The following is a 24,614-nucleotide window of genomic DNA, read 5'->3' as shown; positions in this document are numbered from 1 at the left end:
CGGTGTCTTCTGTGTTGTTACATTTCAAAATGCATTTTGAATTAGAGCAATAATGGTGAGGATAGGATTACTTTTTTTTTTTTTTTTAATTAACACAATTTTCTGAAATTACATGCCTAGATCATATTGCTGATCATTTTGTTCTGTTCTATGGATAGTTTGTTTTTATTTATAACACGTCACTTCATTCTTTCAGGAAAAAAAAAATATATTGGAACAACATAACTTTTTAATTCATAAAACTATTGTTCTAAAAATAAATGGTAGTCTTTAAACATTCATGTTGTTAACTGTTTCTGACCTGCAGTTCAACCACAACTAGAGTTTTTATAATAAAAAATAGGTGATGTTATTGCTGTTATCTTGTTTAACAGCAGCTTATATCACTAAGCAGCGAAGCTCTTGTTCCAGTTTTTTTACTGGGATAAGATCATAACTAGATGTCTATGTCTATCTGACCTTGATGCTAGATGGTCTTGGGGCCTTTCATTTTTCCCATACTTCAGGGAATGAGAGATATTCAGTAGTAAGCTGTTATGATCAGAATCAAGATCATTATGTGCAGTATTTCTTAAGTTATATTTTAGTTGCTTTAGGTGTATGATTCAAAGAATAATTAAGAGAAATGGTTCAGAGTCAGGAATGCAGTTTCATTTCTAATGTTAGGTTAGGTTCTACTGTAGTTATATATATAACTATATATATAAAATTTTTTGAACCTTGTAATTTTTATCCTATTGGCGTATCTAAAGCTGTGGTACCAGCAGTCTCACTAATTGAAGTTTCTTGCCTCTTACCAACCCTATCATGCAGTGAGACAGATTAAAAAAGCTTGTGGTAAATGATGCACTCATTAAATGAAGAAGTTACAATGCTAATATATTTAATCCTAAACTTATTTGGAGTAACAAATTGAAGACCTCAAGGTGTATAACTTTTATATATATATATGTGTATCACAGCCAAATCATCAAATTACTGAAAGTCAGTACTTCCAGATACTACTGTATTTGAGCAGTTATCCAAGTAAGTGGTAGCTCATTTTGACTAACTTCTTTCCTTCCCCCTTCTTTCCGCACCCCCCCCCCCCCCCCCCCCCCCCCAAATGACACAGGATTCAGTTTAGTAAACTCTGATTTTGGTTATTTATGGGTTTGCAGAATTCACCTGTAAGTCCTGGTTTTGGTGTAATCATCCTTAAAACAGACTATAAAAGAATACTGAATAATGTGCTCATGAAATGGATGTGGTGGATAGATATGTGGATTTTTATTCCCTTTGTGTGTTGTGTAGAATAATAAAGTGAGAAGAGAAACAGTTCATTTTAATGTGCCAGATGCAAACACTTATTTTTCACTGGCTAAGAAATCAGTACATAGTTGTATGGAATTAGCTGTTTGAAGAGTTGGTAAACTTCTGAAACATAGTTTAATTCATCCACTTACTAATATATACTTAAAGACTTACCTGGTTTGTGAAAAAGGCAAGAGACATCTGTTGGAATTATTTTATGCATCAATTGCAGCCTTGTGTCAATGTATATGCTCAGAGAAACTTCCAAATTGATTAATCTTTAAAAATAATAATAATGTTTGTATAAAACTCAATTCTTCATGAAAATGCTGCTTAAGCAACCAAAATTTAATCCCCTTAGGTAACAATGTGCATTTCTATAGCAAAACTGACTGCCAACAGAGAGAGAATTGTATAGCTAACTGTGCAGAGGCAAAATTGCTGTTCTGTGGACTTGAGTATTCATACAAACTGTCTTCAAAAATACATTGGCAGTGATAAATGCTTTTAGAAATGGTAAAATATGCCATTTATGAAAATCTGTAGTATGAAGAAGGAACTTTGAATAAATATAACATGATTAGTCACCACAACGAGGTTATTTCAGTAGCCTTGTTCAATTAAAATAGTCCTATGTTCAGTACGCAGGAGACGATTGTATATATCCGTATTTTAGCAAAGTTGAATGGTTTTCCTTGGATAAGTATTATTTACAGGTTATAGTAAAAGAACCTTCTGTTAGCACATATGCTGGTAGTTCTTTATTATGCTGATAGCTTTTTGTAATACTATCTGTAGAGCAATTAAAGATCTGAATGCATACGAATCACTACTATTCTGTAATGTACCAAACACCCCTAATCTCTAATGTGACATTTGCTGTGCTGTATGTACCAGTGTTATGTTGAAATACATGAATCTCTGTGAGTGAAACTTGAGAATCTAATGTACATTACTTCCTACCAATTTGCTTTGGTTCAGAGTCTCTCCGTAATATCCTATGATCCTGAAGACATCTGCAGTTTGTGTATTCCAGTATGGTTTGCAAGCTTTAAATAAATTAATCTAAAAGGTAAGATTTGTTATTGCTGATTAGTAGCAGCCTTCTATTGATAAAACATGAAAATCATTTCATATAAAAGGAATTTTAAAGCCATCACAGTTATACAAGTAGAAGTTAGTTTGATCAAGGTCAGCAAATGAGTTTGGGGCAGCTGAAGACTACCCAGATGGTCTATGACTATGTTCAGGTAACAGATCTATGTTCAGATCACGTAGAGATCACAGATGAGGGTGAAAACAAGAAGAAAATGAACACTTACTACTTAGGTGTGGTATAGCTACTTCTGACTACTGAAGATAGATGTTTACATAGAATCTTGCATTTAAAGGACTTTTATTTATTTATTTATTTTTGATAGTCTTGTGAGATTATTTCTTTAATATGGCCTTACTCAATGGAAGTAGAGTAGTTTTCACTCATTCTGTCTTAGGGAATGCAACTCCCTTCTGTTCTCATAGTCATCACACGTTAAACATGTGATAGGATCTGGCAAGAATAACTCATCTACATTGACATGGAAAACCTAATCTGAATTGTTTATTTGTACATAGTTAAAACAGTATAAAAGGTGAGACAAGTTTATGAAATACACATCAAGGTAATACATGGTTTCATGGGGGAATACTATTCATCTGTATGCTATGTTGTATGAGATGCAAATAAATTTTCCTCATTTTATTTACTTTTGAAAGGCTATTTTTCTGTCCTTTAGATTTTCTGCTTTACTTGTTTGGTTTTGTTTCTGCTTTTTTCCTCTCTGTCTATGCAAAGTACATATGCTATGTTTTACATAGTAGTGGCTTGATATGGCTTTAAAAAGCATTAAATTAGTGTTTTTAATTAGTATCCTCCATAAATAATATATAGTATATAATATGTTCCTCACCTGAAAATGTAAACACTTTGGGTTTGGTTATTGTTATAATTTCTATCACAATTTTGTGATCTTGTAACATAGAAAAAATGCATGAAATATAAAGGAATCCCTCTGAAAAAAACTTCTTCTGCAGAGCTGGCAGTGTATATTCTTGATATGTAATTAACTGCTGAACGTGAATAGAGCAAAACAGTAGACAGCACTTCAAAGTTAATTTTTCCATAAAATATTAAATCTGTTATCTTTTGAAGTGCATTTTTTTTTTCCTGGGAAATTAACACAAGATTTTTCAGAAGACTTGAATATGTAATTGTATTTTTATGTATTAAAGCATATTATTCCAGTAGTATAATTATAGCAGTATACAAAATAAGAGTAGCACAGACATTTTTATCCAGAACAACGGTTATGCTCAAGTATTTTGAAAAACATAATGAAAGATTATACTTTGTTAAAAGTACTCTTTTTATATTAATTTTATTTTTATTTGCTGTCAAATCCAAAGTTTGGTTATTTATGCAGTTCTACTAGACTGTGGGAAAGGAATTTTCAGGTGGCTTAGCACTGTTTCACACGTCCCTGAATTAGAGATAATGAGGAAACAAGCAGTAGAAACAAAAACTTGAGCAAGGTTGAGATAAAGTAAATTGGCTACAGTGTTAAAGATGAGCTTTGGGCAGTGGCCAATTGCTGGCTGGCTCGAGGCACGTGTCTGAGGGTCTCTAACCAATTGTATGACAGATTTGGGTGCATGGACAGTGCGTGGGGCTATGGGGAAAGTATATGTAGTGGTGAAAAAGTGCAATAAATGTCTCCTGTTCAAGAGCCATCAGGAGCCTGTGTCTTTCATCCCTTCAACTAGACCTCTTCTTTATTAAAGAGCATTTAAATGTACATCCGCTGCATTCACTTAAAGAAGAAGGAGAAAAGAAAAGGTAATTGAGTTCTTCAGGTCAAGAACTTCAGAAAGAGTGAAAGATATCAAACTGAATGTGCAGTGGCCAAAAACTGAGGTAGAGTAACAGTGATTCTAAATAACCAAAACATTCTTCTTGAAGAAGCTGCTATTTTTTCCTCCTCTTTCTTTCTGAGAGTGAGTCACTGAACATAACCACTTTATAAGATTTTACCAAGACCTGGGTGATTAACATCACCTAGAACAAATGTCATAAAAATATGGAAAGGAGAGTTGAGCAATTAGGTGTATTAGGAAAGTGCTGTGAATGGAAAGAATGCAAAGGGGGGGAATCCTCTGGTAGCATGATTGTCTTGTCTGTGCAAACATAAAGCAATGCAATTTCTTACTGTGTTGTTGTTGTTGATTTCTGAAATACTAAACTTGTGCAGTCAACTGCTGAAGAGAGCTATTGGCATATTCAGATGATATCCAGCATGTTTTGTTGAGCTTGGTCTGTATACTTCTTCACTCATGTTCAAAACCTTGTAGAATTATGTAGTCTCTCCTTAGTGCCAGGGTGGTGTCTGAGATGGGACCTTTGCAGGGTATGCTGCAAGCAGATGATGATGCAGCTGAAATACTAGTAACTTTTTATTAGTGGATAACAATTACTCGAAGAGTTTGGGTTTCAATCCTCAAGAGTAGAGTTAAACTTGAGAAAGATGAACTCACTGGGGTGGTAAGCACCAAGTATTTGCTACTGAGAAATCATGTACTCCTCTTGTTGCTGCTGTTCTTCTCAAGCTGCATCGTTTTATGGGCGGTCCCAACCCTTGTTCTTATGTGTTCCTTTATTCATTGCAGAATATTTATTACTGGGGAGATAAAAAGCAGTAATGCATCTTTTATCCACATGAATCTGAGAAACAAATAGAAGGGAAGCTCTGCGCTTGTGTATACACAAGCACGCACCTGCACAACTTGCTGTGCAGGCATGCATCTATGCCTATAGGAACCTATGCCTACTGTGAGACAGCATAGGTTCAGAATCAAAATTTATTAGATAAACAATTCAACATATTTCCATATTCTAGTTTGGAATTACACAGCTGTAGCTAGAAACATTTAGCTAGAAAATAGCAGAAAAAGTGGAATGTAGCCTTTTGAATACATGAAGGAAGAATTTTCATTAAAATTGTCTTAGTTGTAAGGGCAATTCAGAAGAATATTATTGCCATTTTACTTTCAGGAAGATCAGGAGGAGTGAGTTTGTTGGTATTGTAATATTGAACCAAAAAAAAAAAGTTTATTTGTTGATGCTGAATGATTACGAATGGACCTTCATTTTATTTTAATGCTAGTTGTATGTGTTTAAAGAAGGTTAAAATTTATGCATTAAAAATTAGTTATGTTAAACTTAGTTTAACTCAATTAATAGAGGGGAAAAAAAAAAAAACTGTTTATGAGAAATGCTTAGAAAGCTCATTGAAATATTCCCAAGCTTCCATTTATCCATTAATTTACACTGTTCATGTTTTTTATAACAGAAATGTGGAAATCTTATTGAAAGAGTAAATATATCAATTATTAAGTCATTAAAATGAGGAGACATACCATCTTGAATTAGTCTTCACAAAAGTTTAGACTTTAATTATTTTGATAGATATTTTGAAAGTATTTTAAGCTTTCTGTTGCCGAAGGATCCAGACAGTCAAAGCTACTAAAACAAAACAATAGCTAGAATGGAGCAGCAACAGCAGCATGTAATAAGCTTGCTTAAACAGTATAGTTTTCCACGGTGAAGTGCATATATAGGTATTATAAATAAATCAGTGTAACAGAGAACATACAAAAAACAGTTGCTATTTGGAGTTCATGTATTTTTGTTCTTGTTGTGTTCTTGTTATTTTTCTTTAAAAAAAAAAGTCAAAAGAAGACATCATGTTGAGTAAACACACTGTGGGCCTGTAGGGCAGTCATGTATTTAAATAACGATCTCAAATGTATATAATTAATAGAAATAAGTTTTAAAATGTCATATTTATTCCAAAAATACACTTAATCCAAACTTTCAAATCCATCGATATGGCCTTTGTTTTTCTGATGCTAGTGTCGTGAATGTCAGTGAATTGACAAAAATATCGACATCCTGTACTTCTGGCTTCACTAAGTGACATAGTCTGTGCCCTTTATCTGTCAGCTTTACCATCTGTCTGCAATTTGCGACTCAAGTGAATTTTTCATAATTTGCAATATTAAAATGCTTAATATTACTGCTTCATTCCTGTTGATGTTTGAAAGAACTGTGTATATTAAAGGACTTTATTTCAGCAACTGACATTTTTAAAGAAAATCCTTAAGTTTAGTATAAATATTTAAATGTAAAATATATCTGTAGATTATTTATCACTTCAGATTTATTATTAATCCTATATCATTATAGTTCTTAAAAGTACAAGCTACTGCAAGGCGAGAGGAGACAAAAAAATGAGAATAAAAATGTACAATTAAGTGAAAAATTCATGGAGCAGATGAAATCATCTGGTACCAGAACAATAAGGTCAGGTTTAGTTCTTTTTTTTAAATGCTCATGAGTGTCTCTAAAATAATGTATTCTTAGTTATATTACTTATTTCATTTTTAGCTTGTTGAATTCTGACTAAATTAAAAATAAAGCTTGTATTTTTTAGGTATTGAGTATGCCTGTATTACAGATTAAAATAAATCTGAGTTTATCTTGTGGGAGGCTTGAGGTCCAAAGTAATATCTTGTAGGGAATATTTTTTTTGTTCTTTCAAAATGTTTCAAGACCGATAATATTTAATTCTGGGAAGATATTTCAGTATTCATCGTGAATTATACGGTAGCATGCATCTAAATATTGCCTTCAAGGCTGTGATGTTACAGTGGTATAAATCCCAACTGATCATTGTCTTCAGATGACTAACACTGTCCTCAGATCACACGCTACAAAATATGTAGTGCAGTTACACTGAAAATCTTTATTCTAAAGGCCTAATAAAATAAATAAATATAATAAAAAAGCAAGCTTCATCAAAGTGAAAGTGCATTTAATCCCTCTTGTTTAAAAAATAATAATTAAAAAAAATAAGCCCTCCAAAATAAACGTGATGGTAGCTACTGATAACAGGAAGAAAAGGTGGAATCAGTGTAGTCAACAGTGTTACCATAGTGACAGTATGCAATGAGATCTAGGAGATGTCCAGAGCAATATCAGGGTGTACCACTCAAATATATTTAACTTATAAAAGCAGCTTCTAATCTTAGCTGAAGTTTTTTATCTTCTTCAGAGTCTTATATATCTGCTTGGGAATTGAAAAGAATTTCCTTTAACTTGGTGTCTGCAATGTAGTTCTATAACTTTTTTTTTTTAATCACATGGTTAAATCTAATCCTGTCTTGGCACTTCTCGTCAGCATGACACATGTAATAACATTAGACTCATTGTAATGAACATCCTATCATAGATAAAACCATCTCTTGAGCTATTCATGAGTGTTTTTTTTGTTGTTGTGTTTTTTTTTTTAATGGAATAAAATGTGATGTTCAACAAAAGCTACTCTTGCCAGGATATTTTTACCTTGGAATGAAAGTCAATATAGACAATATACAAAGCAGTGATGAGGCTTACTTACTTAACCCTAACTTGCACTTCAATTGCTGTAATTCCCTATCAACTGAAGGGCAAAATGTTAATAGTAAGATTGTTTCCCTGCATGCCAGTTCTCTGTATGCAGGAAGATTATTTTGGAGAATTGTATGATGTAACTGCATTGTATTACACCTGAGGTACGTAAAGGAAGGATGTTTTCATCATCTGGACAAAAAACACAAACTCCATTATTGATTTCCGTCACCAGTCAATTAATCCTTCCTCTCCATCACAATCGCTTTGTAATGCTCCTACAAAAGCACCAATATCTTAAACATGAGTTCCCTCAACAAAAAGAGATTGTTTACAACTACCATATATTGAAAGTTCGCAGAACAGCATACTTATCTCCTATAAGAGCATTAGGAGTACTTGATGGGATGGTACAGCAGGTGTTTAGAGAGGAATATCAACAAGCCCAACAACAGTCTTAAGATGACCTTGTCACAGGAAGATGTCTCTGAGAAAACCATTTCATTTTTGATTAACTTATCTAAATACCACCAATATGGAAAGTAATTTAAATATATATATAGTTGATGCCAGGAGACTGTAACTTTGAAAACCCTACTTCATGCATTTGGGACACATTTCCAACCTTTCTAAAATCAGTACTTTTAGTAACTGTATGACAGAGAGACAAACACAAATAGAATTGGGTATTGACAGGGCAACACATGTGAAACTTGCTAAAATATTTCTGTAGCTGTCCAAAAGAGATCTGCCAAATTTATTGTACTACTACATGTTGTCACAGGATTTCTGAGAGTGTAAATAAAGAATCACTATATGTAAGAATGAACTAACATAAGCAATAAAAAACAAACAAAAAAAACCATAATGTTCAGCAAGGGTGCAATAACTACCAACATCTTTTGGTATCTAAAATTATAATTTTTTTAGTAATATTTTTTCTTTGTTTAATGCTGTTTTTGTTGTTTTTCCCTGTAGCAGTAGAAGGTGCAATAGGAGCTGTTTGTGGAGTAAAAAATGTTGGGTTTCTGTTCTTGTTTGTATCTGTTTAGGAGATAGGTTGGACTAGATGATTTTAGAGGTCTTTTCCAACCTGAATAATTCTATGATAAACACAACTGTTTATATAGTAGGAAGCTTCACAATCAATGGTGACTGGATTGTTATAATTCCATCAATAATGTGTTGACTATTAATATGGCTACATCAAATTTGTTGTCATCATTCCTTTCCACAAAGGCTAAAGAGGGCTAAAGTAATATGTAATGTATGTGTAATATGTAATAACTAATTTGTTAGAATGAGTGAAGCTTTTTTGGGGGAAAGGGGAGGATTCTCATTTTAATTGAAAGGGACTAGTGGTGAATCTTCCTAACTGTAGAAGTCTAGCCTTTTACCTGAGAATTTAGTTTCTCTACAGAAAAATTGTAGTTACTGATGGTGTTTAATGATTGTCAGCTACTGTATTGTTATAGACATGATTTGCAGAAGGGCTTAATGTCTATATATATGATTGCAATAGGATGATAAATATATTTTCAATACATTACAACTTTCAGCTTTAAACAGCATGCACTGTGAAGCAATGAGAGGATTAAATATTGTTAAATTACTAACATTACTGCCTGTTCTAGGGCATCACATAGAGACAAAAATGTAGCCTCTCTGCTGTGATCTTGCAAGGCTTTTGATAATTGTTACTCTTTCTGAAATACAGAAAATTGGAAAAAAATGCATTGTTTAAACATTTTATGTAGATCTTAAGAGCTGCAAAACTGTCAGCATCTGAAATAAGTAAAACAGCAATAATCAGTGTGTACAATATCTTAAATTATGTTGAGACAGAGGTGGTAGAACATTCTCTTCTGAAGCATTAATAAGAGTTCTCCTATCTTGTTAATGTGTATTTACAGAAATATAGAAATAGAACTATAGAAGTAGATATGTATCTATGTGTTTTCTGTCGTCCGGTACTAAAGTGAAAACTGCTGTTAACATGGCAGTCTGTAAATGCATTAAGAGCAAAAAGTATACGAATATGTTTTTTATGATTATTATGGCTAGCCATCCGTTTGGAACTGCAGGTAATTTTCCACATTTGTACACAACTCAAACTGCAGATTTTTTGGGAGAATAAAAATAAGATAGTTGCTTGCTTGGCCAGATTTAGAGCAGAGGTTTGCTTTTGACTCCCCTTCCCCAGTTGAGTCTCTGTAGAGCAACTGTCTGGCTATTCTATGATTGCTTTCTTTCTGGCTTGGTGTTCCAGAGAACTTTTTTTTGACAATATTTTATTTTTGTTGGTCTGTATCAGTTTCAATGCGAAGTCTCCATTTCAATGAATTAGTATTTTCTGTGCCTTTATTTTAATTGTAAACAAAAAGAAAATAAAAAATAAAGCTGATTGCTTTCCACATGTTTTCAGAAGTGTTGGTGGGTCTTTCTGTGGTATTTGTTTTTGTTTTTTAATGTCTCTGAAGTTTCTTTAGCTAGAAGCCATGTTTTAGGCTTGCTTTGTAAATCTTTTTTTTTTTTTTTTTTTTAACTACTACTTACCTAAGCTGAACAACTTAATAAAATGGTATTTCTGAAGGTAGTGGGACTGTTTAGATAAGAGCTACAAGAGAACAATGCAGACATAACAAAGTGATTTGAGAGCTGTGCTGAAGGCAAAGGAATTGAGGGTAATGAAATCCATCAGGGAGGTGAAAAGGAAATGTGTATGCCTGAGGTTTATGTATTTTCATGTGAAAGGTTTTACCTTTCGGGGGGGTTTTGGTATGTTGTAGCTTGAAGCTTTATCAGATGCTGGGGAGAATATGTTAATGTGCTTAGTTACAAAATGTTCAGAGTTAGAACCCTAACATTGACCCACGTCTTGATAGATTCAGGTATTGAATGTGGAAAACATTGGTCTTAGTATGTCTGTATGTTGTGGTTTAACCAGCAGGCAGCTCAGCACCACACAGCCACTAGCTCCCTTCTCCTCCCCCTCCCAGCGGGATGAGGTGGAGAACCAGGAAAAAATAAGAAAAATCTTCTTGGGTTGAGATAAAGACAGTTTAATAAGAAAGAAAAGAAAGAGGAAATACTTATGATAATAGTAATAATAATAATATGTACAAGTCAAATGTTGCACAGTTCAGTTGCTCACCACCCACTAACCAATACCCAGCCCCTCCCAGCAGTGGTCCCTCCCAAACACACTCCTGCCAGCAACCCCATATAATTGTTCAGCATGATGCCACACGGTATGGAACACCCCTTTGGCCAGTTGGGGTCAGCTGTTCTGGTTCTGTCCCCTCCCAGCTCGCAGGGTGGTGTGAGAAGCTAAGTCCTTGGCTGAGTGTAAGCACTGCTCTGCAACAATTAAAACATCAGTGTTATCAACATTATTCTCATCCTAAATCCGAAACACAGCACCATGCCAGCTACTAGGAAGAAAATTAACTCTATCCTAGCCGAAACCAGTACCATGTAGTTATATAATATTATTATACATAATATTTATGATATTCAGGTATTGTATTCTCAGAAGATTAAATTCAGACAGGACATAGAAGGACAGATTAATGTTTGGAAAACTGTGATATTTCCATGCTGATTGGCTAGTCATAGATTTGAATGGGTTGTTTTCTTTCTCCCTCTCTTTCTCTCTCCCTTTTCTCGTTCTTCTAGCAGCAGAAATTATATTACTGCTGTACTGCATGCTACTTTTATCTTAGTGTTCTGTGCATAAATAATATTTTTGAAAAGAGTAAATCAATTGTCCCTTACTGGATTTCTGTGAAAGAATATTTGAAAACTTTCCAAGAGCAGTAGGGTCTTATCTGACTCCTCCTGTACTGAAGAGGCTGGATGATTCCACCTTTGTCAAAATAGGCGCCCTAGTGATACAGATTCTCCTGGTAATATTTATAGTTTTCCAGGAGGTTTAGAGTGGTTAACTTTTAAATGAAGCGATCACTTCAATAGATTGTCTATGTGTAAATGCAGTGCATGTCAGATAATTGGTAGCCCTCTGAAAAATAGTATTATGTATTTGAGGCTGACCATGTTAGACTGGAGGAGTTGAGGGAAATAGACAGCTACATGAACAAAACATTTGTGAATGTTCTGGTGTGATCTACCCTCTGAGCTTTCAGCCTTTCTTTTTCAGCCTCACCAACCCACCCTCTTCATGGTACTGAATAATTTTTGTTTTATTGTAACTTTAGGGTTTGTTTTATGGTTAATGGCTGGCAAGATATATTAAAACGTACAGTCAGATAAGACAGTTAAGGCAACTCTCTCAGCAGTACCATATTTTTTTATGAATTTAAATGTGGTACCCAAATATGGGAAGAATTACATTGAATCTACTATGTATTGATAACAAGTGACAGAGAATATGGAAAACAAAAGAGTAGTTGCAAACGCCAGTGATAGTTGGAGGCTTCAGTTACCTTCATAAATCTTGGATAATTGTCATATCAAAACAGACTGTTTCTGTCACATAAAATTTGAGACAGTGCTTTTTGGAGCAATCAGTCAAAATCTATAAGGAGATGTAGCACTCAATCTAGTTTTGATTCAAGATGTACTAGAGATCATAATGAACTTGAATACAACATCTGTACATAAGAGAAGAAGCCAGGTAATTTCATTCCTAAAGCATTTTATGGTGAGAAAATACTAAAAAGAAAATGAAAAGAAACACCTAGAAGGTTAACTCAGTTTAACTAGGTTGATTCCAGGTGACAAGAATGTTGTTTAAAGTCAATGTATTTGATATTGGAGTTAATGTATACCACATTATATTTATTTCTCTCAAATGAGGTTTCAAACACATCTTTACAAGGTTTGCTGTATACATCATCGCTTTCAGAGGCAATCAGTTGAAAATGTTATAATCTTAATGAAAATAAATTAGAAGCCTGTGGCAAGAGCGCATAGTATTACTATGCTTAGTCTTGATTGAACTATGCTGATCCGTCAAGGGCTTCTCTTCACCTTCAGATCTCATCTTGTTGATATCTATGTTAATACTTCTTTTACTTCAGTGGGTGAAGAATCAGAATCTTCATAAATAAATGGGGAGACTCTATTTCTAGAGGATAATCTAGGTTGGTTCGTTTGTTTGTTTCATTCCATCTCTGCTATAGGATTTTATAGCCTAAGGTAAGAAAGATCCCATTCAGAGCTACTAATGATCATCCCATTTGTCTTATAGGTGAAAGGATATACCATGTGCATCAATTTGGATATTGATTTGTGCCAGTGTGTACACACTGATTTTTTTAAGCTTTTTTCTCTTTTTCCCAAGGAATGAATTACATTTATTGTTCTAGAGATTTTATCCCTACCTCTTCTGTGTCATCCTGATTTGCACAACATGGTTGGCAGCATCTTCATTTTTAAAAAATAAATAAATAAATAAAACTAAAACTTGCTGGTATTGAAGGTCGAATACACGGAATCTTTGCAAGTGCTATAGGGAAATGAATGAACTATATTTAATTACTCAGATTTTTTAAATCACAGTGCTTGCTGTCTTACTCTGAAAATAAGGAAGTATCAGGGAAAAAAAATCCCATATTTTCATAGAATACTTTCTTATGCTAAAATTCTCCTTATTTTTAAACACTTCTTGTGATTTGTTGACTGCCAGTGTATTGAGAGCTTACTGAAATTTAAAGAAAAAAGAAAAAAGGATTTGCAGTTTAATGAAATTTGGATTAAAAGTATTAATTGTAAAACTGCCTTTGTTTTGATAAGTAACATATGTGCATATGTGTGAGAACAAGTAAAGAGCTGAAAAATTACCCTGTTTGGTTAAAAAAAAATAAAAATAAATAAATAAAAAAAGAAAGCTGCACAGGTATTCCAAAGGATATTTTATGGTTATTCTTTCTATGCTTTAAAACATAGAAATGGTGGCTTTTCTCCACTGTTAGAGGCATTCTCCATGCTGAGTTTCTTAGTTTACATTCTTCAGCTCCAGTTAAAGGTCATAGAAAATAAAGCAGAGCAGAATTTCTATTATGATTTGTGCGTGTGTAGGTTTAGAATAGAATGTTGTGTGCAGCAAAAGACACTACAAATGGACATCCACTTGTGACAATTTCTCAGAAAATGAGGGAGAGATTCCCACGTGATGTTGTTGACTTGGCACTTTGACAGCTGGCTGAACGTGAGCCAGCTGTGTGCCCAGGCATCCTGGCTTGTATCAGAAATAGTGTGGCCAGCAGGACTAGGGATGACCAATTCTGTATTTGTCTTCTCATGCTTTATCTTCTGGGTGCTCTTTAAACATAATTCTTTGCAGACCATGACAAAGGCATAGTCAGCTTTTTTTTTTTTTTTAAACGTTTTAGTGCCCACAGTATAGTTGCATAGTTCTGAAGTAACAGAATTGCAATTATTATGATGCTGATCTCGTTTTCACATCTAAGCTCCTAAAGGGGAGTAAACACGCTCTATCTATGGTCTGTCACAGAACTGTTCATGCAGTATATTGTGTAGCAGGTAGTAGCACTCTTGGTATAGATGTCAAATAACCCTTAATTTCTACCTTAAAATCTTGCAGTGCTTTCCTAAGTTTAACCTGTGTTAACACAGCTAATGAGACCTGGTTGTGATGTCATAGGTGTGTTCTGTATTTCCACCATGCATAGAAACAAACAGAAAGCTACTTTAGCTTCATATTAATCAGAATTTTGTCTTGCAAACATCATATTTTCCCTATGGATTGTGTCATGAATAACAGTAAAAAATATAGAAAATATTTTCTTGAATAAAAGCAGTAGAGAATATTAACCCTGTCATAGACATCAATTGTCTGGTTATTATTATGCAAGTTTTCAATATTATACCTGTTCTCCTGTGTAACTGGAGAACAAACAGAAAGTATCTGATACTAGTTCTAGTACTAGTTCTTTCAGTAGGAACAGAGATAAAGCAGATTCAAATGAAGACAATGTAAATGGCCTGATTAGACTTCTTCTACTCAGGTTTGTGAACTGTGACTATAAACATTGTTGTGACGTGTATTTAAAAACAGATTCTGCCAATATTAGAAAACTAGTTATGCAGATCAGTGTAAATCATCCATTTAGCTAATTTACAATAAGCAAATGGAAATATATTTAGAAACATTATTTTAAGAGAAACACGACAATTTGCACTGTATGAAAATCATACATTCAACTAAAAGAACTCTGAATTTTCCCTCCCTTCATTGTATACTGTATAAACATACTGCCAATGTGGTACAAATAACACTTGGATGAATAGATACATACAATAATAGGGAGATAATATTCACAGTAGTGGGAGAGTTTATTTAGAACTTCTTCAAAAACTGCAGTAGTCTTCGATTGTCAATATTTACAGATAAAACAGTTGTTGAATATTTTTTCTCTTTAACCTGAAAAAGACTGGCTTATTTCCCTATTTTAATTTTGAGACTTGCATTCAGTGGGAACAAATAGGAACAAATTGAAGAGAAATGAGAATGAAGAAAAACACGAATTTTCATAGTGATTTATGAGAAAACATTAAGAAGATAAATACAGGCAATCTGAGTAAGTGATATCTGAGATGGAGCAATAAGCTGAGTGAAAGGGTGAATGCTTGCATGAGAAAGAAATATATTCACAAGGATGTAATGGCATAATGGAGTGACAGTAGGCAGTGGAAGTTTAGGTTGCCTATTGTTATATTTCTTAGCACATCTGTTTGATAGAATAAAAAATGATGACTTGATTTAGCAATTTCAGGGTGTTCTAGTTGGCAAAGTAATGACCCGCCTTTGATGGCAGATGAATATCTCTAATTCCAGTAGGTTTTTATTCTTTGTTCTTTTACTGCTATGTTTCTTCCCAAACACTTCAAAAAAAAAAAAAAAAAAAAAAAAAAAAACTTTTGCACTATGAACAAAATAGTTTTCAAAATTATTTATACATTTAAAAATAAAAATAATAAATTTTAAAATATTTTTTTTTTTAAAACAAGAGTGTTTTAGAAAGTGTTTTTTACAAAGCATTCAATAAAATTATTATATTCCTTCAGAGTGGAAGTTCCCATTAGTGGAACTAATTCCATTTTAAGTCAAAGTAATTTGAACAGAAATTTACTGTGTACTAACATCTTTTTCTCATTGGTACAAAAAAAATCTTTGGATTATTTGCCTTTGTTCAATTTTTCAGTGGGTTTGAGAACTATTATCTGGATTATCTCATTCTTCAAATTCTTGTTTCTGTAGTCACTCTTTTTTTCTTAAGCTGAATTTTCTCACAATTGTAAAAATCAAGTCACTGTTTACAGATGCTGAGAGATACTTGAATGGAAATTGGTATGGGTATACAAAGTATTATTAGTTTTATTCAACATTAAACTATAGATACTTACTGAATGATGTTTGATGAACGTTTACCATAATACTTTTTTTCCAGGAAATGAAATAGGAAATACAGGCTCACTGATTATCAATTTTTTCAACAAAGGTCATATTTGAAGAGGAATATTTTCTCCTTTTTAGTCTGTAATTAAACTAGGGCACTAAATAGCTTATTAACTTAATTTAGTCAGTCATACAATTGTAACTGATTCCATGAGGTTTTGGAATGTATCTTGCAACTGTGGTAAATATGTATGTCCTAAGCATCCTTGCTTAAGACAACATTAAATATGCATTTTTAAATTACTATGATCAATAAGACTTGTATACATTATTTTAATTAAAAAGTCTTTAAGCGCTGAAGACGGATGAACTTAGCGATATGTGTAAGAGTGTTTTGAATGAGTATCCAGTAATGATTTGTAATTGTTTTTTTGAACAAGAACCTAGCAATTTGGTTTTTATACCTTGGCTACAATGTCAATATGTGTTTAACTATACAGAAACTTTTTTTTCTTTGGCCTTTTGCTATGACATTTTCTTTAGAGACTCAATACTGTTACAAACAATTATACAGAACATAAAAAAGACACCTCTGATTATTCAGGAAGAAGACTGCATGTCTTCAGATTTATATGTGGATAAAGAAAGCTCAAGAAGGGAGGAATAATGTGGTTTGTTTTCCTGCAGAAATCTCATCTCATAAGAGTAGAGGATATAAATTGTTCTAGCTGTTTGTATGATGGAGGATAATATCTCAGACAATTTATAGCATTCTGTCATACAGTATTATTAATATTCTTCTTTGTAATATGTTTAGCTCATATTAAATTAATAGTACCATACTTACAAAGGTCAGCTTTCTGGGGTTTCCCCCCTTTTTCTCACCATCAAGGAATCAAGTTCTTTACCAGATTTATAATTAGATCAACGACGCATCATTAAGTCTATTTACTCTATGGAGTATCATGCACGACTGAGGAAGTGTGGGGAAGAGTTGCTCGTAATTTATTCTACATTTTATTTTCAACATAAAATACTAAACCAACTGAACTGTAAGCCTTAGGTGAATAGACTTCTCTGCTTGTGGTATTTACTGCTTGGATAAATTAGGTGTACATAATAACCAGCTGTCGACCTCCAGATGTAATACAGTCAAGCTGCATAAATTCTGTAGACTCAGACACCATGGCTTTCCCTGATGAAGGGCTTGGTGGGCTGCTGTAAATAATTTCGTACTGTGTAACCTAATTTCATGCCAGCTTTGTTTTTATTTTTATTTTTCTAGCAACCTAATGAAAAGCGTGTTTTTATTAGCAAAGTCTGATTGTAGCAAAACTGTTGGAAGCTCTGCTTTCTGGGAACATGGAGGCAGAAGAAAACAGAGAATGTGACACTTCATCTACAGTGCTTGCAGCAAATGACAGAAAATTGAGTGTAGTCCTCATTTTTAATACATTGTTTAGCTTTAATGCAAAGATTAAAATTCAGTCATATAATCTGGGGTTTTCTTCTCCCTTCTTTAATGTTGCCGCTCACAGTAGCGATAGCATAAAGTCTTTGGGTGCGAGCAACTCACTAATTTCAGTGAAGTTGGTAAATAAATCTGATATTATAACTGCCATTTAAACAGCTTTTACTCTCTACTATGGAAGTTTGAAAAGCCTATTAGATGTTTGAAGACAGTTGATAAGTAGAAAGAAAGGGGAAAGGATGAGATAAATAGGACAGAAACCTCAAACTCCTTGGAGCTTTATAAGAAATCAGAATGAGAAAATAAGCAACAGAATTGACTGGGAGGGGGGAGCTGTGGGGTCAGGGGAGGAGATGTGTATATCCTGTTCATTGGAAACAATCTGTACGTTAAGTGACTGGAAACTGATAGGCACAGCAGGATTAAGGAGTCACTGGACTATAATCAGGTAATTTGCATATTTCAAGCAGATTATTTACAAACTTGTCTTTCATATTTTGGTGGTAGCTTTGTTCTAGACTGTCAGCCTGAATTTAATGGAATGTGAAAACATTGTTTCAAAGTGAAATTCAGCTCACATACCTTGGTTGTCCTATCTTCAGCACGTCTGGATGTTGGAAGTTATCTGGAAAATACCTGATTTGCCAGATGTAGTCAAATATCTAATTTATATGTATTAATCAAAGATGTGTTCAGCTGTCCATGTGTTCAGTTATCCGCAGTTTGTGCTCGAGGCATTGTGTTTAACATGTGTTTGCTGGAGGTGCATATACCTGTTTATTCAGAAGACACTGCATGACTGTAGTCACCTATTGTCCCGCACATGCAGTGGTGTAAGAAAAGCTCCTAAAATTGTCTTCAACCCTTTTGCAAGTCCTACAAAATCTTAGATAAAAAATACTTTTAAAACTTCCATTCAAAAAGGATGTAAAAGCCATTTTCAAAACACTTATAAAAATTGACAGGTTGTATATTTGTATTTTATCCACAAACTGATTGCAGTTTGTACAAATTTATCAAAGCTACCTTTAAAGCAGCTGTCTTGGATGCTGATCATGGCAGTGAATTTTGGACAAACTAAGCAGAGAGTGGTTCACTCAATCTCACAACTCATGTTGGTCTTTTTATTGCAATGCTCAGTTTTATCAGTAGCTGAGATGAGGATTCATGACCTAAAGTGATGTCTTTGACAGTAGTTTAGCTGAATCAGTTGTTTTAATGATAATTCAAAAAAGTAACTGATGAAAGCTTTAAACCTTCTTTGGAATAAAATACTGTGTTAAATTCTTGACATTAAAAAATACATATTTTGTTGATCAATACTTAATTTTTCAGCCACTTTTGATAAGTACATGACAAATGAATGTGTAATTTTGCACAAATTACACTAAATAATTTTTTGTTCAGCTTCTGCTTTTCATTTATCAACAAAATAAGAAGTATCTAATGCAATGTATAGTGATCTTTGGAAGAATTCCTTCCAAAAATTACTATTGTAATAGTTTTTCATATGATAACAATAACTAATAACTAATAGCAATAAAGTATGAACTACTCACAGATGTTAAATAGTTTTTGTTTTACACTAAAATAGAAATATATCTCTACAAAGACAAAATGCTACAAAGAACTCAGTTCTTTGTTATTTCAATTATTTCTATGTGTAATTCCAGCAGAAAATCTAAATCAAACTGTTTCAGGTAAAACTCACCATTACTGTTCTAATTGAAATAAATCAGAATATATTAATCACTGGGTATTTCCAAACCTAAAAGAAAATCTGTTACAGATTTGATTAGCTTTTTCTGTGTGTAAGGGTGTATGATATAATGTAATTTTCAAATTAATGTGTATATCCCCTATTTTCAAGCACCTGTACATACAACTTGAGATACTGCCATGGTGAAATGGAAGTGTCTACTCAAACCTGAAGTAATGTACCAGGGGAAAAAAAAAGTTAACAATTATTGGTTTCATAAAAGTCAAATTCATATTTTATGCAATAATGTAGGGAGGGGGGGAAAAAAAAAAAGCTAAAGCCAGGCAAAACCCCCTCACATTTAGTGCAATTTAGAACTTAATCAATTTTGCTGACAGGTACATAGTTCAGTAATCAAGTTCAGAATATATTTATTTTTCAGTTTGAAGAAAATACTTTCAATCTACATCAAATATTTGCTACGGGGTAGTGATAAGGAAATTCAAGTGCCATATTTTTTTTAAAGAGGGAGCTACTACTTCTGTCAAGAAGAGGTTTCAGAAACTGCAGGGTACACTGGGCAAGAAGAGAATCATAAGACAAATTTGTGAGCCTATACTTCATGTAGAGAAACTGTGAGGCTGTAGAAAGGAATAGTGCTAGCTAGTGAGGCTTCAGAAGATGTGTGAAGATTTTTCTAGGGACTTGAAAAGGCTAGGCTGAATTTGCTTCCACCAAAAAAAAAAAAATCACCTCATGATTTGGAGGAAAAAAAAAAACAATTACGATATTGTAGGAGTAGGTGATTTCTATGCAAATATTTCCAGTCCTATCTTTGTAGATGCTCGGAGTTCTCTTTATTGTGAAAGTTCTCAGCTTTTATTTAAATTATTTTTTTTTCTGCATTACAATACCTCTGATCTTTCTATGGATTTTACTGCAGAGAGATCTAGGTACTTCCATGGCAATACTGTGGCCAACTCAAGGTTTGGTCAGAGTTATGTACTTAGCTTGATAATGCTTTTTTGTTAATCTCCTTAATCATGTTTCTATAACTTTAATTGCCTCATAACTTTTGTCTTTTTAAGCTATCCTCTGAAAGATACTAGAAATTGTACTAGGCTACAAGTGACAGTAGTCTGACATGCAGTACTGTCCTACCTTACTTTCTATCCCACAGGCTAGGCAGCTTGGTATCATTCTTTTCAATTTTTCACCCTTATGCTTCAGCGTGGCTTTTTTTTTTCCCCCCCCCCTCTCATAGTTTACACAGGTTTATGTAAAGGTGCCTTCCATCAAGCTTAATTCAGACAAAAGTTCTCTGAATTCTGAACAGGTCAGTATCCCTTATACATCAGTCATGATTTTGTACTTTTGTTATGGCTGTATTTTTCTTCCTTTTTGAGTTTTGTTTTTCCAAACATAGTTCCTCTACCAACTCTTTTCATATGTTGTCTACATAGTAAGCAAGCAATTTTCAGATTCTTATGTATCTTTCAAGCTGGAAGTAGTTTGGACCCGACACTTCATTTACTTGTGTGTTTTGTTGGGCTTCTTTCCCTTCCTCAATTGTAATGATCCTTTGAGACCTTTGATTTCTCACCCATTTATTACCAAGAAGTTTGGTCTTAAATAAAATATCTTTTATCTTAAGTTGTGATTAGGCTTTACTTTTATTTTTTACTTTTACTTTTTTTTTTTTTTTTTTTTACTTTTAGTTGAATACTCTTATTAAAAAAATAATTGCTATATAGCATATTTGTACTTAATAAAAGGCCTCCACAGAACTTTGTCCTCTTCTTAGGCTTCAAAATTTCTTTTCACTTAATAAAATCAGATGAAATATTTCTAACAGTCTAAGTCATGTTGAATCTATGGGTCTCTAAATAATCAAGTTAAGAATCAAGATATATTCATGTGTCTTTGTCTTTGCCATTTTAAGCTAATTTCTATTTTTCAAATCTTATAGACTTTCTAATGGAGATTAAAAATAAATAAGGGAGTATTTTCTAGCAATTCTTGCCATAATATGCTGTAATTTCTCCAAGTTCTTAAAGGAAGGGATTTGCTTATGAGAGTTCAAATTCTCTTACCTAGCTGAAGCGATACAGTGGGTACATTGCAGAAGTGAAGCAGTATTAATCATTTTTATGCAAGCCTGTATGGGGTTTACAGTACTAAAGTCTGTGTAAACTCTGACATACTTGAAGTGTAAAACAAAGAAAAAACAATGCTGACAGACCATAACTGGAGTACCGTGTAAGGATTAATTTTTACTATAGACTGTGAATTCGTTGATACCTTCCATATATTTTCAATATTTCTTGAAGTTCAAACATTTATCTGTAAATCTTTCATCCAACATGGCATAAAAATATATCATTACATGACTAAATCCACGGGCAGGGAGGTGTGGGGGGGAAATCAGACAATGGCTTACGTCATTTATTACTCCAGCTATTCCTTTTAATTCTGACTTCAGTCAACTGCCTGTCCTAAAGCTTAAAGTCACTTCATCAAATTACAGCTGTAGAAAATAAGAGCACAATTAAGCGTATGGACTGTATTGCCACAGCTTACTATAAAAGTAACAATAATAAGAGAGTCATTGCTGTAAATCCCTCATAGCAGGAATCCAGATAAGCATCAATTTTTTTCTATGCCTATGTAATGCTTGTTAAAACATTTTCATATGCTTTAATTTAATAAGCACACATCTACTTGGATGCTTCTGCTGTTTTCTTTGTGCCTGCACAGATACTCATCTGTCCCCACAACGAGTTGGTACAGAAACATATACTAGTAGAAAATTACCCTATGGAAAACATCTGATCAAATGTACTATCCTTCTGCTGCCTTAAGTCCTTCTTCTGGCTATTCACCCTGATACCATGCGCAGCGCATTTGGTAGGGTTAAAGGCTGGAGCACATCACTGTTTGCGGAAGCACAGATATGTACAGATATGTAGCTTGGCATAAAATGGGATCTAACAGCATGAAGGAAAATAAGGTGCAAAGAACACCTGCTTATCAAAACTTTAAATCACTGAATGGAAAATTGGTTTAAAGCAATACTGTGAAAAAAATCTGATTCTTCTTTTTCTTAAATTCATTTAAACATATGCACGAAGATATGCAATTATACACAAAGAGAACCAACTGTGTCCATGCTTCTGTGTTCCATAACAATGTGTTTCACTAGGATAGACTGATATCTTATGATTGAGGATTATTTTTTAGGTTGAAGGTTTATGAACAGGAAGGCAAGGGCTGGTGTTTGAATAATATAAACTGAAGTTGTTTGTTAATTTTAAAATGAACTCTGGGATATTTAAGCTTGACCTTTTAATACTGTCAACAACACCTGGCAAAAGGATTTAAAACACTGCCAACCTTCTGACTCTCTCTAGAAACAGGCCATCATCATCCTTCAAGAAAGTGAATTAAGCATAAGAGAACGTTTCACAGTTTTAGGGTATTTTTGAGGGGGAAGGTGAGAGGGCAGTCAAAGTAAATATGCTGGTCATCATAACAATCTTTTAATTGAACCATATTTTTAGCATTGTCAATAACTAGATTGTGATATAAACATGCAATTTTCAAATGTTAATAGTATGGGAAGAGGGAGAATTGCAAACAAAACATTCCCATTTAATTCTGCAGATGTGCCATAAGTATCAAGACCAAAATTTCAGGACTTAATTTCAAAGATACTGAATGGTGTTTCTGCAGGACTTTGTTACATACTTCATATGTTTGTTTTTTTCTTGTTGCTGGTGGTTTTCTTTGCAGATGAAGTTGCAGATATATCTTTGGGATTTGTGTAGTACTATTTGTTTCATGTTTTCTCACAATGCAAGTGGTTTCTCTGTGCATTGGTTATTATTTTACAGAAGTACAAGAAAGGTATAATAATCATTGTAGTCCTGCTTATTCTAGCTACTGTTTGTAATCAGAATAGGCATGTAAATTATTCCCAAGGATAGTTAATGTGGTTTGATTGTCAAATAGAGCAGCTAATGCTTATTTATAACAGGTTTGAATAATTTACAAATTCCAAGAATGGGAAGAAGATTCCTCATGACATAACTGACTTAAAATAATCACTTGCACTTAGAGCTGGAGTCAACACTAGTGTTCTTACCCACTATAGCTCTGTAGTTTCTCCATAATGGTTATACATGGTTATATACGTAGTTCTATACATGATTAATATTATATATAGATAGCCTTCAGTTTTTTAAATGCTTTAGCTACTTTGCTAAGAGACGTTTCAGGGGCAGAAGATATTTGCCTCTGACAGTATTGGTCCCTAAGAAAAAGGCAAAGTATTATCCATGTTTCGAATGTAGAACTACTTGTTTCTCCAACACAGTAGCAGCCAAGATTTATGCAAGTAGTATAGTGTTAAAATGGTATTGGTTAAGCCACCCCTCCCACAAAGAAATCTTTAAAGCAAAAGTACTTATGCAGAGAGGGAATGATGAATGATAATTAAGACCCAATGATTAGATGGAACTTGGATGTTCAGAATGTAAAATAAACCATCTGTGTTGAGTACTCTTTTTGGTTTCTCGGGCATTGGATCAGACTTGCAGAGAATCAGGAGCTTCTGATAAGAAGCAGGTTTTAGCTCTGTAACAGAAGGAGAGGAGGGAAGTGTGACCATTGGCTCTGCAAACACCATGGAACTACCTGCACATGTTCTCATCTCCTTGAACTTCCCACTTCCACTGTGTATGTAAAGCATACCCAAAACACTAAGCTGGAGATGTTTCTGTCCTCTTTGTGTATGATCCTCAGTATTGAAAAATACTAAGTATACTCTGTTTCTTGCAGAAATAGTCAGTATCTGAAATGTAAAATACCTTTTTGTCATATGACACAGAGCTGATGAAAAAATGATGGCTAGATGGCAATATTACTGAGACTGTCATCATGTTGTTTGAAATGAAACTAAAGAGCTGTTTTGTTGGATTATCCAGGTAACCTATTGAGCGGATGTCTATGTTCACTTCCAATGTGTATCAATTAGTTTCACTGTCAGAGCTAGCTAGATTGAAGTTGATCTCAGTATGTTTGTATGAGTTGCTCCAGTTTGCAGCATGTATTGTGTAAGATCTCCTTTAGAGACCCCCATTAACTTATGGGAAGATATATTTTTGCATGCTTAATTCTGTTTGGCAAATGGCTCTTCGTAATATTTGAAAATTTAACATACGGAATCGAAATGATTCTTCGTAATTCTGGAGTGGGGCTGGCAGAAGGACTCCAAAAGCTTTTG

Source organism: Cygnus olor, chromosome 8, assembly GCF_009769625.2.
Source record: "Cygnus olor isolate bCygOlo1 chromosome 8, bCygOlo1.pri.v2, whole genome shotgun sequence".
Lineage (NCBI taxonomy): Eukaryota > Metazoa > Chordata > Aves > Anseriformes > Anatidae > Cygnus > Cygnus olor.
This window is presented reverse-complemented; position numbering follows the sequence as displayed.